This window comes from Ascaphus truei, chromosome 4, assembly GCF_040206685.1.
Source record: "Ascaphus truei isolate aAscTru1 chromosome 4, aAscTru1.hap1, whole genome shotgun sequence".
NCBI lineage: Eukaryota > Metazoa > Chordata > Amphibia > Anura > Ascaphidae > Ascaphus > Ascaphus truei.
The window spans coordinates 386,815,884-386,830,947 of record NC_134486.1 but is presented as its reverse complement, the minus strand read 5'-3'; the positions used below and the strand labels follow the sequence as shown (position 1 = coordinate 386,830,947).

The following is a 15,064-nucleotide window of genomic DNA, read 5'->3' as shown; positions in this document are numbered from 1 at the left end:
CTCAGACCCAAAAATCATGCTCAATACTCCATTATTATCTAAACTCCCACAGCAGGGGCCATGTTTGGTAAGTGGTGCTATGCTGCAAGACACTTTCCAACACCCACAGTCATGGGCGTCCGCAGAAATTTTTTCAGGGGGCGGCATAATTTATAACCGCAGCGCAATGGCGGTCCCGGCTGCGGCACAGATTGGTCCCGACTTGGGAGTGAGACGGCTTTCATTGGTAGGTAGTGTTACCAATGAGAGCCGCATCACTCCCGAGTGCTACCAATGACAGTGCGCTGCGCTTCCTCCTGCGTAGCAGCATAGGCTAGCCTACCACTAGCTGCCTGCCGCGGCGCCAGGGGCACCCACCCACCTCCGTCCCGGTCCACCCACCTCCGTCCCGGTCCACCCACCTCCGTCCCGGTCCACCCAGAGTCTGTTTTTGGCGTTTATAGCGCCGTTAACGTACTGTACGGCGCCATAAATGCCAAAAACAGCCCAGGACTGCGAGTGATCCAGGCAGAGCCGCCAACAGAAATCATGGGGCCCAGGACAAATGAAAAGAGCAGGCCCCCCCCGAACCCATAGCGCCCCCCCCCCCGAACCCATAGCGCACCTACCACGAAAAAATATCTTTTAGAGCGCAACTTTTACTTAACTGTTTTCTTATTGTGATACAGAATAAAACATTACAATGCAACCTGTTTATTTTTATATTTTCAACAAAAGACATGAGTCTGCCTGCCTGGGTGGGTGAGTGGGTGAATGACAGTAGAATGACTGTGGGTGAGTGGGTGAATGACAGTGGGTGGGTGAATGACAGTGGGTCGGTGGGTGAATGAAGGTGGGTCGGTGGGTGAATGACAGTGGGTGGGTGGGTGAATGACGGTTGAATGACGGTGGGTGGGTGGGATAATGACGGTAGGTGGGTGGATGAATGATGGTGGGTGGGTGAATGACAGTGAGTGGGTGGATGGGTGAATGACAGTGGGTTGGTGGGTGAATGTTGAATGTGGGTGGGTGAATGATGGTGGGTGGGTGAATGACGGTGGGAGAGTGACTGGGTGACAGTGAGTGGGTGGGTGGGTGACAGTGACTGGGTGGGTGGGAGACAGTGACAGGGTGGGTGGGAGACAGTGACAGAGTGGGTGGGAGACAGTGACTGGGTGGGTGGGAGACAGTGGGTGGGTGGGAGACAGTGGGTGGGTGGGAGACAGTGACTGGGTGACTGAGTGTGTGACAGTGACTGGGTGGGTGACAGTGACTTGGTGAGTGACAGTCAGTGACTGGGTGGGTGACAGTGACAGTGGTTGACGTTGACAGTGGGTAATGGTGACAGTGGGTAACGGTGACAGTGGATGACAGTGACAGTGGGTGACGGTGACAGTGGGTTATGGTGACAGTGGGTGACAGTGACAGTGGGTGACAGTGACTGGGTGGGGTGACTTACCTTGACCGGGTGGGTGCAGCTTGTCGCCGGACGCTTCCCCCTCCTGCCCCCGATATCCCTTCTGCCCCCGATATCCCCGTGGCAGCTGCCAGGGACGGGAGGTGAGCTTGGGGAGGGGGCGCGGGAGGAGGGCTCGGGGGGGGCATGGGAGGTGGGCTCGGGGGGGGGGGGCAAGGCCATGGGAGGTGGGCCGGGGGGCACGTGGGAGGTGGGTGCGCGGGAAGCTGGCCAAGGGGGGGAAGCGGGCCGCAGGAGGAGCTGGTACTTCCCCCTCCATCCCACGTTGGGAGCGGGAGGGGGAGCGGGCCGCAGAGGAGCTGGTACTTCCCCCTCCGTCCCACTTTGGGAGCGGGAGGGGGAGCGGGCCGCAGAGGAGCTGGTACTTCCCCCTCCATCCCACGTTGGGAGCGGGAGGGGGAGCGGGCCGCAGAGGAGCTTGGCTTGTACTTCCCCCTCCGTCCCACTTTGGGAGCGGGGGGAAGCGGGCCCTGCTTGCCCTGCGCATGCGCGCCGGGACCGCGGGGAATCGGCGCCATTTTTTTAAACTTTTTTTAAAAATTTATTTAATTAACTGGTGCCCGGCCGCGCAGGGGGGCCCGGCCTGACCCACGGGGCCCGGGAAGCAGTACCCCTTGTCCCCCCTGTGCCCCCCCTGTTTGCGGCCCGGATCCAGGGGGGGGCAAGCGCCCCCCCTTGCCCCCTCCTGCGGACCCCCATGCCCACAGTGTGCACTAAGCATCACAAACGGCGTTTGTGGCGCAACATTGGTGCACAGAAATGTTCTGTTAAATTGCATTTAAGTGCACCTGTGTACGGGCATGAAATGTGTCAACCTGCTTCATCGCTTTAAAAATGAGTTATTCCATTGGGGGGGGGGGGGAGACAGAAATGGGCTGTGTTTGGCGTACAGGTGTGAACTGGATGTATTAAAAAAAGAATGTTTTTGTGCGCCAAAAAATCAGGAAACGACAAAAAAAAATAACAGAAAATGCGTCAAATTCTTCCACCAGGTTCAACTTGGTGTAAGTCTGTTGTACACAGTGTTAGTGCAGAATTAACTTGCTGTCTATTAACCCCACATGTACTGCATGTGACACAGCATGGATGCTGCACTGTATAAGATAACACAATGTATTATTTTCACAGTATAACTATAATAAATAACATTACACTAATAATTGATACTTACTCCTATTAATTATAAATTAAAAGTGACACATCATTGTTTTAATATAAATTGTTTCAATCAGATATTCAACATGACGCAATGTGTCAACATTTATTTCAACCAACGAGTTAAACGCCTTAACGGTGTCACATAAGGAACTTCATACGTACATACTGTACGTTGCACGTTTTATTGCCGTTTGTACTACTTTTTAGCTCTAACATTTAGTTGCAAAAAAATGTTTTATAAGTACACAAACCGGGGGTGGGAAACTCCAGTCCTGAAGGGCCACCAACAGGTCAGGTTTTCAGGATATCTCTGCTTCAGCACAGGTGGCTCAATCTAACGCACTAACCGATTGCTCCACAGAGACTTGGGGCTTGTTCTCATGGAGCTCAAACGTGTGATACTAGATGCCCCTAATTCTGCAATGTGTTTTTTATGATATATTTCCATACCAAACTTCCAATGAACGCGTCCAGTCTATCTACTGTACATGAAGTGTGTATATCTGGTATGTCCTGAAAACTTGACCAGCTGGTGGCCCTTGAGGACTGGAGTTGCCCACCAGTCTAAGTACACTCCTCTTAAAAAATCTTTATGCATTGAATTAGATTACAAATATGTCACAGTATTAAAGCTGCAGACCAAGCCATATCCTACATGTGTGTCTTTGTAATGAATCAGCTCTGTACTATGAGAAAATAATTGTAGCATTATTTTTTAAACAACTTTGAATGACATTTTTAATGTATTATAATGTAACTAGCATTTTTTGTTTCTGTAGCAACCATTTACAAAATCAATACTCTGCAGTCATTTAATGAACCACTGAGACAAATCTTCGCCGATCGATCACAAGAGAACGGATCAATCGGCCACCTAGCTAAATACTTATCCTTGTGTGTATTGTATTGATGCACATATGTAACTATGTAACATATTAAAGAGAAAGAAATTAAAAATAAACGGCAGCTTGGTATGCTGCTTTAACTTCCATTTACCGTATGTATAGTGTGTGTGTGTGTGTGTGTGTGTGTGTGTGTGTGTGTGTGTGTGTGTGTGTGTGTGTGTGTGTGTGTGTGTGTGTGTGTGTGTGTGTGTGTGTGTGTGTGTGTGTGTGTGTGTGTGTGTATATATATATAGCAACTGTAAATATTCCTGTATATTCATTTGCATGTCTTAGACAGGTCTGCAACCCTGTCTTTCACCATCCTTTATGCTTTACTGTGGAGGGTTTTAGTCACTTTTTTTACCCACCATAACCTTAGTAGTCGTGGTATATATATATATATATATATATATATATATATATATATATATATATATATATATATATATATATATATACACACACACACTCTATCTTTATATATACTGAATCTAATCAGTAGTAATTTTAATTCAATTGAACAAAGTGCTGCCACACATCCCTACAAAAGTGCATATGCACTTAACTATAGGACATCCCAGCTGCATTACGCTACACGACAGCAAACAGTTTACACCACAGGATCTATTAAGAGATCTATAATTGTTTGAAGTGCAATGTCACACAGCAAGAACCCGTGACTTCAAAATGTATCCATATACTGCCGCAAATAACATTACACTATTTACAAACTCCCAAACAGAGAAAGATAATAGCACATGTATGTATCATATGATGGTACCTACCCCCCTGCTCTGGGAACCAACTTCGTAATGAGATGTTATTGGGGGTGTTGAATTTCTGATTCCTTGCTGTGGGTTCTTCTGCTTTTGTGATGAAAACGACTGGACATTGTGCTTAAAGATCCTGCATGTCGCACTAAATCAACCTTTCCGGGGCTGTATCAGGGCAATACATGACTGCTTCTTCTTAATCTCCACTGACGGTTTGAAAGCTCTGTGCTTGGTTGAGCGTAGTATCACAAAATATAGCCCCACTATTCATATTTGGTCGAGATTACTTCCTCATGACGTTCAGCAGCAAAGGAATTTCTCAGCGTGCTCCTTCAGTTTTTCGACTATCTGTGCTGAAGTGGACTAACTTGTTCTGGAGGTGCTGGCTTGCTATTGCTTTTTCAAAACAAAAATGCGAAAGAACTCAGGACAAGCCCGTTGAAAATCAGGTCTTGCTGGTCTTACTTAGATCGCATGCGGTTATAGTCTTATAACATTAACTGTGCTCTTCTGTGTACATAAATAAGCAGAGCTGTGAGGCCTTCGTTTTAACGATACGAGACACTCGGAGTGGTAGCAATCTTGGCACGGTAACAGCAAAGAGATACCTCGTAGGATAGAAGGTAAACCCTGTATTTTAATACTTAGGGGGTTATTCCTTAAACTGTGATAGTGCAGGTTAACGAACAACCACCTTTAAGTCTAATTAACTCTGATATTTTAAAGCAGCAATCCTGCCTACACGATTTGAAATCATATTAAAAAAAGCCAAGCTTTTTTTTTTAACCACAAAGACTAAAGATGTATTGATTTTTAATTTTGCTGTTCCCAATTTGTTTTGCAGATTTTTTGGAAACAATTTGCAATTTTACTAAATGCTTCCATTTTTATGGCGTGAAAAATGCTCTAAATTTTCACTTATTGTTTTTGTTAATTACATGGACCCCCCCCCCCCTCATAGTTACGCGGCCAATGTAACCTGCACAACTTGTTAAGTGGTTAATATGTCATAATCATTTCTAGAATGAGGTACTTTTTACCATATTGTTATGTAATGCTTTATGGGCATCTAGAATTGTTATATTGCATTATCGATATAGTTGCCCCATTTCACTACCTGAACTAGTTGAAACTAAAAATCCGGTGAAGTTGAGTGCAGCAGTCTTGTTATACTGTATCAGGCACTAACAGATTATTAAATACCATGTGAAGTCATTTCCCTATAATTACTCATTTATGTATATGCCCATATGAATCTCCGAGGAAGATCTTTTCGGAGAGATTAACGATGAAGATGCGTCTTGATTTTTTTGCACTCAAATCAATTTTCACAGGAAAACATAAATGTTCCTATGAAAAATGGTTAATTTTAAATTGATGGAATATGCCTTTAGGATAAAGGGTGGTTGTTATTAAACGGCCGGCAGAAAGTCATAGAAAACAAACATACAGTATGTTCTCCACTGCATTTGCTCCTATTGTTTTCTGTAAGTCTTCCATTATTCCATTAAAGGAGAAACCCGAGAGGGCATAGTTTTTTGCGTTTTTTAAACATAGGATTGAAGCAGGTGGTCTCCCGAGCGGAACCATATTCATTTCAGCTCTGGGCACCCCCTGCTTCCAGAGATACAGACCTCAGATAGGGGGCGCCATTATCTCTCTGCTTTTTAAAGCTCCCATGTCACGTGGGCCAATAGGAAGCCGCACCGGATGATGTCATAACTTCCTATTGGTCCGCAAGGCACGGGAGCTTTTTTAAAGCGGCCATTACCTGATCCCTGCTAACCGAGTGGAGCAGATACCGGAACCCCCTATGGAGGTAAGTATCTCCGGAAGCAGGGGGTCCCCCGAGCTGAAATTAATGGGGTTCCGCTCCGGAAAAAACCTTGCATCAATCATATATATATTTTTTTTAAATCGCTAAAAAAATATCACCCACTTGGATTGGTGCGCCACGGGTGGCATCAACGGCTACGTCTATACATACAGGTACGCACATACAACTCAAAAACATCAATTTAGAGGACATACAAACATTTCCAAGACCACATTTCTTTAAATGGTTAACCTTTAAGATGCCAGAACTCCTGCAACGATCAAGCACCAAGAGGATCATGACCACATGATCGCTTCAGCAGCAATCATGTGGTCACAGCCCGACCCGAGGTTACACGAAAGCAAGTGGAGTGTTCCCTACCATTCGTTCACGCTCACTGCTCCCATGGAACACTGAGCAAGCAAAAGCCTCATGACCTTTCCCTAGTGTCACAAGGGCAGCTGTAGTGCCATTCTTGGAATGTGAGAAGGGCTCTGAAAGGTTTAAAAAATAAGGGTTAATCATAAAAAAATTGAATACATTAAAAATATCCCTGCTATGGGTCACTGTGGGTGCACACGGGACTACATGTTTAACAATAAACGATTAGAGATGTTTTGAATGCCTGGCAAGCAATGAAGAGGGTAACTAATTGGAAAGCAAATATACCAGTTGTTAACATCTATACAATCTAGACAGAAAACGTCGTAAAAACATGTACGAGATGTATAAAAGTAACCAAGGTAAAGATTGTGTGACTAGGTTATAACTGTTGGCAGATTCCATGCTGTGTTTGTACAGTACATAAGAAAGTAATGATTAAGAGACTGATGAGAGAGAGGGAGGGAAGGAGAGAGTAGGGTTGCCAGGCAGCTTCTCCAAAAATACTGGACACAATGATGAAAGGTGCGACGTGCTCGAGACACACAAACACACGCACGAGAAACACACACGCTCAATACACATGCTCAAGAGATACCTCTCCGCTCTATGCTGTTTCCTCCTCTCCTAAGCCCCACCATCAGGCTCCTTACACCTCCTCCTGATTGGCTGCTGCTGGGTAATGCAGTCAATCAGGATGGAGGAACCTGCCCAGTCCCCTAGGAATAGCCCTGCTCTCTCCCTGCTCGGTCATTATGTCCAGAGAGGTAATACCGGACACATAAATGTCCAGTATCACCTCTGATTTTTTACTGGACAGTGTCTCCAAATGCAGGACAGTCCGGTTCAATACTGGACTCCTGGAAACCCTAGGAGAGAGGGACGGAGAGGGAGAGAGGAGATAAGTGGTGAAAAGGAGAGAGAGGTAAAGGGGTTACCTGGAGAATGGTGAGAAGGTTAATAGGCAACAAAATTAAGGTGCTCACAATAGACATGGAGGAAATATGAGAGGTTAACAGGAAATAGACTGATGAAGCTGTTAACAGCTCACCTTTGTAAAAACTGTACCGATTTGGTCTCATACATTTTTGATAGTCTTACCTAATGTACCCCTGCATAATGAGATTCAACTGAAGGTAAATAGTACATAACATAAAATTATTAACTGGTAGACTTTTACCACAAGGCAGTACAGAAATTACAATCAAATCCCAGGGAAACACCTTAGACTTCCTCATTCCTACAAGTATCTTTCAGCCAGCTGCCTAAACAACATTATCTTACAGATTAGGGCTGTAAATAATATTAGGGAAGGAAAAACGAGTGACTCAGAGGTCACAGCTCCTCCAAACAGCCAGACGCATTGGAAAAGTAAAAAACTTTATTGACTCAAAAAGTGAACATCAGCAAAAGAGATACTCTGACGCGTTTCGTCCAATAGTGGAAAGATAAAGTCCGCTGTTGGACGAAACGCGTCAGAGTATCTCTTTTGCTGATGTTCACTTTTTGAGTCAATAAAGTTTTTTACTTTTCCAATGCGTCTGGCTGTTTGGAGGAGCTTTGACCGCTGAGTCACTCGTTTTTCCTTCCCTTGTCGTCACTTCCGGCTGGAGCACGCCGACACCACGAGCAGCCAGGATACAAGCTGCTTACTAATCAGCGCTACAGGCAGACAACACTATTCACAGTGAGTACTGACCAGGTGATCTGCGACATCGTTGGACACAGGGTGGCGGTGAGGCCGACGGATACCGGTCATATTGACTTACCTTTAGGCATTTCCTTGGACGTGCCTTTCTGTACTTCTTCTACCGGTGGTATATGCTTCCCAGCCCCCCACCCTGATTTAGTCCGGAAACGTACAGTATGAAGTTCCTACAGCTTTTATAGCAATATTTTATGAAGATGTGGTGTTTTTCTCCTTGTTCTATGGACTGATATATTTACAGCCTGGTTAGTAGCCTCAGGTGTATTTGGGGGTCATTCCCCATTTTTTCTATTGTAAATAATATTATATTGTGTTATTCATTAAAAAAAACAATGAAATGTTCAGCCCCTCTCATGTGGTATTAGAAATACCACAGTCTTTCAGTTATATTTCTTAACCCCTTCTTTTCCTAATGCATCACAGAGCCACCTGGCAGTAAAGGGGTTAAAAAAACAAGCTGTTCACGTTTAAACTGAGAATGGAAACACAATCTAACAGGTTTCCCGGGGGGTGGGGGAGGGTGCTGGTGGCCTGTCAAGCCCATCTGCACAGCAGGGGAAAGCACACCAACTTCTGGGATCAGATGGACAGGCCCCGCCTCCACTCATCCCCACTCTCCCCACCTGTTGGCGTCCTCGTATACAGACACAGAAGCACTTACAGTATGTCTTCTCCCTCCCAGTCTCCATTCACATTCATGCTCTAGTGCTTCTTCTGTACAATTGCTATGATCCACCCTTTCCTCTGTCAATCTTCTGCTAAAACGTTAATGCATGCCCTTAATCCACTCCCACCTTGACTATTGGAAACTGCCACACACAGGTCTCTGTGTTTCACAGCTTTCTCCCTTGCGATCTATGCAAAATGCAGCAACTAGAATCCATTCTCTTTCTCCCAGATCAGTGTTTGCTCATCACCTTCTTATGTCCCTCCCATAAATAAATCAAGTTCCCTATCACCTACAAAGGCCTTCTGACCTTCATACCTCAACACTTATCTGCTGCCTCCTATATCTCAGATTTTGATTTTTTTCTTGCTCCTCATCTGCACTCTATTCACATTATTATTATTGTTTATTTGTTAAAGTGTCAACCTATTCCACAGCGTGATACAAGGGGGGTTCAGAGTTATATATATTACATAAACAGAATGACATACCAAATGAGGACAAACAAGTGCAGATACAAAAGGCCGCCTTTGTTGGTCTCTCTAACCTAAAACGTTTTATAGGACAAGTGACTTCTCTAATCGAATTGTGAAAACACAGCTTCTGAATGAAGAATGCCAACACCCAACACTGATTTCTTCTTCTCCCACACCCACAACTATTGTGGTCATCCTCTGCCACCAACTGCACTTACCAACACATTGCCGCCGCCGCGTGCGCTTATAGTAAGCGTGACAGCGGCAATGCGACAGAGCGGACTTTGGGAGCCGGGAATATTTGATTTTTCAAGGGCTATCGCCTCATGTGACAGCCCCTGAACAAATGAAATGCCCGGGAGCCCACGACGCCACCGCAAAGAGAAATATAACTTTCGCTAGCGGGGATGGGTGACATTACGTCGCCGGTCGCGGGCACTATACGCGCGGCCTAAGGAAGCACAGCGTTGTAAAACACTGTACTGTACAGTATTGTACTGTATTGTTTTCACCAAAGTCACAAATCAAAGTCCCAAAAATATATCAGTCAGTCAAATAAATGCACCTTACCTTCATGCCCTTTCAGTAAAAATACTGTACAGTAGAAGATATGCCCTCTCCTTCATCCTTACTACATATTTTTTAAATAATTTTCTGTTCATCCATGTTGTATCTGTCAGCACTTATAAGAAAAATCAGCTGACATTAAAGATTTTATTTCAATAAAGCCTACTGTATTTATTTTGGTTACAAATGCATTATTTACATCAGTTATGCATGTACTGTACTTGTAGCACATGTCCCCCCCCCCCCCCCTCTGGGAGAACTTGGGTAGGCTTCGGCTGATATAGTGCTGGTTACCTGCGAGGGAACAGGAGAGATGAGTTGCCAGTGATGGTGTGGGGGAACAGGACAGTCTTTTTGGGGATCTGCTGGTTCTTTTCCTCTTGGTGTCAGTGCCTCCAGACATAGCGGGTTCAGCAGAGCTGAAGGCAGTCCCACCATGACAACCTTTACCCCCAATACCTCTGTCCAACAGCCTGCCGCCAGCCAGAAGAATAAATGAGGATGATCTTTATTGTAGCAGCCACTGCCGGTTTCATTACAGCATATGCTTCAGTTGATAGACTAGATCCCTGGCTTCTGGATGGTACTGGCCTGCGGGTAATATTGAGGCCTGGCTAGAGTCGCTTGTTGCCCTCAGCCCTTGAGCACATGTCTCCCTCCCAGCTGGGAGGAGACGTCTCCAACACTCTCCTACTTCATGCAGGGGCAGGCTGGAAACCAACTGAAGGTCTCACCCCTAGGGGCTGAACTTCAATCTATAATTTAGGCATTTCCTTCCTGAAGGTCAATGAGGGAGGGCCCAGTATCTGTACCACCATTGGCTATCACAGATCCCTCTGTCATCTCCACTGCAGTCACGCAGGAAGTCAGCATGAGGAGGGGGAAAACCCCACTGGATAGCGTGTCACTGTCTACATTTTATTAGAACGTACGTGACAGGGAAGGTAGAGAGATAGCTGGACCAGCCATGGCTATATACTTTTTTTTCTCTCTATTTTCCCATCTGAGCCCCAGATCCCAATCCACTGGTGTTAACTTAAGTTAATGCCTCGTTCAGTGTTAAAGTGCCGTTTTCAGTCGTAACTGAACCTTATGTTAGCTATAATGGACGTTAGTGCTAATGATGTGTTACTTAGGGCAGGAGTGCGCAATCCTTTCCCCCTGCGCCCCCCTACCGGCTCTCCCCCCCCCCCCTTCCTCGCGCCTTCTCTCCTTACCTTGGCTTTCGGTGTTCTGACATCACGACGTCATGTTGCCATGGCAAAGTGGTGTCATGTGACCTCGTTGCGTCATTTGACGCCGTGTTGCCATGGCAACGCGTGGCCAGAAGTCGTTTGTGGTCAAGGTAAGTGAAGTTACAGGGGCCTTGGGCGCTCCCCTGGCATTTAACTTAAATGCCTTCGGGAAGCGTGCTGTAACCGCTGCGCCCCCCGCAGAGAATCTCGTGTGCCCCCCAGTTTGTGCACCCCTGACTTAGGACATACCTAAATGTGGCGTTAGCACGACTCAGACACTGAAGTTGGACTGGGGGAGAGAGAATGATATTCCCACTTGTGAATAAATGCCATATTTGCTGCGGATTTGAATGTTGGTGAATAATTAGCCTATTCCTATTCATGTTAATTTCTCCGGATTCAATGTGGGATGAATCACATGACAGAAGAACAACAAGCATAACACGCTTAACGGGTTACTAAGGATTGCACTGAACGCTGTAATATCAGAAGGAAGTGATCTGACTGCTAACGTCGGATTAACTAGCCTTTAACTGGTGCCAAACGTGTATGCAAAGGGAGCATAGCAGGCAGACAGATGTAAAATACTGCACTCTTACAATACATTTCATAGATACTGTACTTTCTCTTTCTCTCACCACATGGCATGCTTAACAAATGATCACATATTTTACTGTTTGGATGTGTAACTTGTGGTCTACAGACAGAAAATTGGACACAGCAAAATTTACAGGGCACATGTGCAAACCTGATAGTGACAGCAAACTCCAGACAAATTCCCTCCTTCACAAAAGGGCAATAGTGCTTTATACCGTGTTGTTATGATTGAAGGGGAGCGAGAAAAGGAGACCTTTATTTATTTTTTTACACACCATCGAACTGAACATGCTTCTTCCACATGTTGCGTTACTGCTAAATCAGTAGGGAACACAGAGACCAGCAAGCTTCTACCTTACTAAAACAACATGTTTTGACTTTTCTATACTGTTGATTTCCTTAAAAGTACAGATGGGTGAACCTGTCTGAATTTGATCCGTGAATTTTCTTGGGTCTTTCAGGCCAAATCTGGTCTTCGTGCTGAAATCCGAAGTCGGATTTTATCCACTTTAAAATCCGTCCATGGGGCAGGGGGTCCCAGAGGCTGAAATTAATGTGGTTCTGCTCCGGAGCCCCCCTGCTTCAATACTGTGTTATTAATCTTAATATATAAAATCTAAGGTTGGTACTAGCTGCGGTGAATGTGATTGGTCCGTGGCCAGCCCGACTGTCATTGCCCAAGAGGTACGCCCCACTGTGACACACACCGCCCACACGACTGTCATTGGCCAAAACTTACACTGACATCACTGACACACCTACTTCACTGTCACACACTTGCACTGACAGCATACCCCCAAAGAAGCCCTGCAGAGTCCTTGGTAAGTTCATCTCACACTCTCACCCCTGTGTACACACACACACACACACACACACAATATGTCCTGTTTCACACACACACTTTACATATTAATATGCCCACTTTCAAATTCCCCTTCCTACATATTAATATGGACACACACACACACACACACACACACACACACACACACACACACACACACACACACACACACACACACACACACACACACACACACACACACACACCCCTCCCGGCACTCACTTCCCTCCCTCCCGGCGGGGGTACAGGCAGTGGCCAGGCAGCCTCCGGAAGGACCCCCTTCCTCCTGCAGCTGCTCCCACCAGATGTCGCTCTCTCTTTCCTCAGGCTATGGCGTCGTTGGCAATACTGAGGCGGTCTGTTCCCGCCCGGCTCCTGTTAGGTGCGTGTTTTCCCGCCCAAAGACCCGTCCGCGCGCTCACCCCCTGCCCCACTCCCCCCCTTGGCGCGTGACGGTTGCTCCCTCTATCAGAGAGGCTACAGGATTTACCCGCGCTGCGGGGTCAGTCAGAATCCAGACATAGCCAGTCGGTGTGTCAATGTCAGACAGAGTGGGCGGACATGCTTTGTGTGGGGTGAGGGCCACCCTCTGTCTATAATAAACACTCATGGCTACCAGCCCCCTTATAAAAAAGGCCTCACCTCCCTCCCCAGCGCTCACTCACCTCACCTCCCACTGTCCCCCCGCCCTCCTGTCCACTGTCCCCCCCCCTCCTGTCCACTGTCCCCCCCTCCTGTCCACTGTCCCCCCCCCTGTCCACTGTCCCCCCCCTGACCACTGTCCCCCCCCCCTCCCTCCTGTCCCCCCCCCCTCTGGGGGGTGGGAGAGGGGGAGCACAGGAGGGAGCAGGAAATTTAACTCACGGGCAACGCCGGGTCTCTCAGCTAGTATGAAATAAAAGCAGCGCGATCGCCTGTTAGAGGCGCGCAGGGAGAGTGACTGATTCAGTCTCACTCTCACTGCGCGTCTCTTACAGACAGGTGCAGCCCGGTAGGATTCACACTGCGTGTTTCCCATTCAGACGCAGGGACCCCCGCTGTGTTCATCCCTATGGGCCATTAGTCTGGCCGCTGGGATTCCGTGAGTACAGAGGAATAAAAACCGTGACCGCAGCGGATTTCGTGAGGCGAGTGTGTGACCAACCAGAACGCTGCATCTGTATATTACTACAGCAACAGCAGCCCTACCCAACCCACAGCTAAACCTAGCTGTGGCTACAACACAATGGAGCTTGAGGCTGCACCACTGTTCTATACACCCCACCTCCCCCTATAATAATTCTTTTTGATGGATTCAGATACATTTTGCAGGTTCTGATTGCAAATCGATCAGATGGATTTTCAGTAATAGGGGGGAAAAAGCAATCTGCCATTATAAGACTTATCCGCGGAAATGCACGGCGCAAAGGAGCTGGTCAATCCTCGTTGGATTTAGATAAAAGCGGAAAATTCGCCCATCTCTACTTACAACTAAATTCCACAGCAGTCTGCGGGGCAGGAAAAAGTCACTCAGGGAATTGGTTTTGCATTGATCAAAAATCCGTTTGTAAAACCTTCTGTCAACAAAATGTATTTTGTTGACCTCTTGTTTCATTCTGGATCCCCTGAGTAAGTGACCAGAATGGTCACGAAACATGTTGGGAGGAGCCTAATCACATTGCTGACCGAGAAGTGTGGAGTGAGCCTAGCTGTGACGTCACCAGTGTGCGCGCAACCACGGGGGTGAGCGCAACGGTCACTGACAAACACTGGGGCTCTGTACAGAAACGCTGAGGACGGTGACTTTGTTTCATTCTGAGCAGGGATACATTGTAAGTGTATTTCTTTGCTGTGTTTCTTTTTTTTTTAATTAAAGCCTTGCAGTTCTGCACCATCGCTTTCCCCTTTATTTATCTTTTGGGGGAATTCGATCTGGTGCTGAGCGTGGAGACGTGTATCCGCAAACCAACGGAGTCCAAGGAATTGCAGCACGTGGGGTTCGTGAAGCAACAGGAGAAGACGATGGCACAAGCACAGATTCTACCAGCTGAATGCATTTCAAGCCCACTTTGTAAGTACTGTAGGCATTTATGTGGATTTAATAGTGTATTATACTTGGACTCTGCAAACTGCACTATGATGTGTCCCCTTTTTCTTGTATACCATATACTAGGATGAACACTATCCATAAAGAGGACAGTATCTAAGCAGGATCCAGGACTGGGAGTTTCTTCAGATTTGGTTGTATCTGTGGACTTTCTTATGGACATTAGTTCACCGTAGCGGTAACCCGTTTATGTTCTAAGTCAGATATGCGCCGGGGACTTTATTTTTATATGTTGCTTCATTCTAATGACAAAAAGATTTTATTAAAGGTCTTACAGGATTTTGTAAACAAAAGATTTTGGTAAACTGTTCACTTCATGAGGTGAATAACAGTTTTTTGCGGATCACAAAAAGCAGTTTGGTCAAAATGGGAACTTTTGGGGGGCATTTCTCACTTCCTTGTGTTGGCAATATGCA

At 46.4% G+C, this 15,064-nt stretch overlaps 1 protein-coding gene across 2 annotated transcripts in view; it reads right to left on the bottom strand.

The window, feature by feature from the left end:
* Positions 1 to 15,064, bottom strand: part of LOC142493850 (adhesion G protein-coupled receptor F5-like) — a 179,958-nt gene that overhangs the window by 104,570 nt on the left and 60,324 nt on the right. Inside the window, exon 1 of one of the 2 annotated variants that reach the window (XM_075598500.1) lies at positions 4,284 to 4,643. The exons of the other annotated variant lie outside the window; for it this stretch is intronic. The gene's annotated coding sequence lies outside the window, so the exon portion shown is untranslated. Of the gene's footprint in view, positions 1 to 4,283; positions 4,644 to 15,064 lie in introns of those variants that run through there. 2 annotated transcript variants of the gene reach the window in all.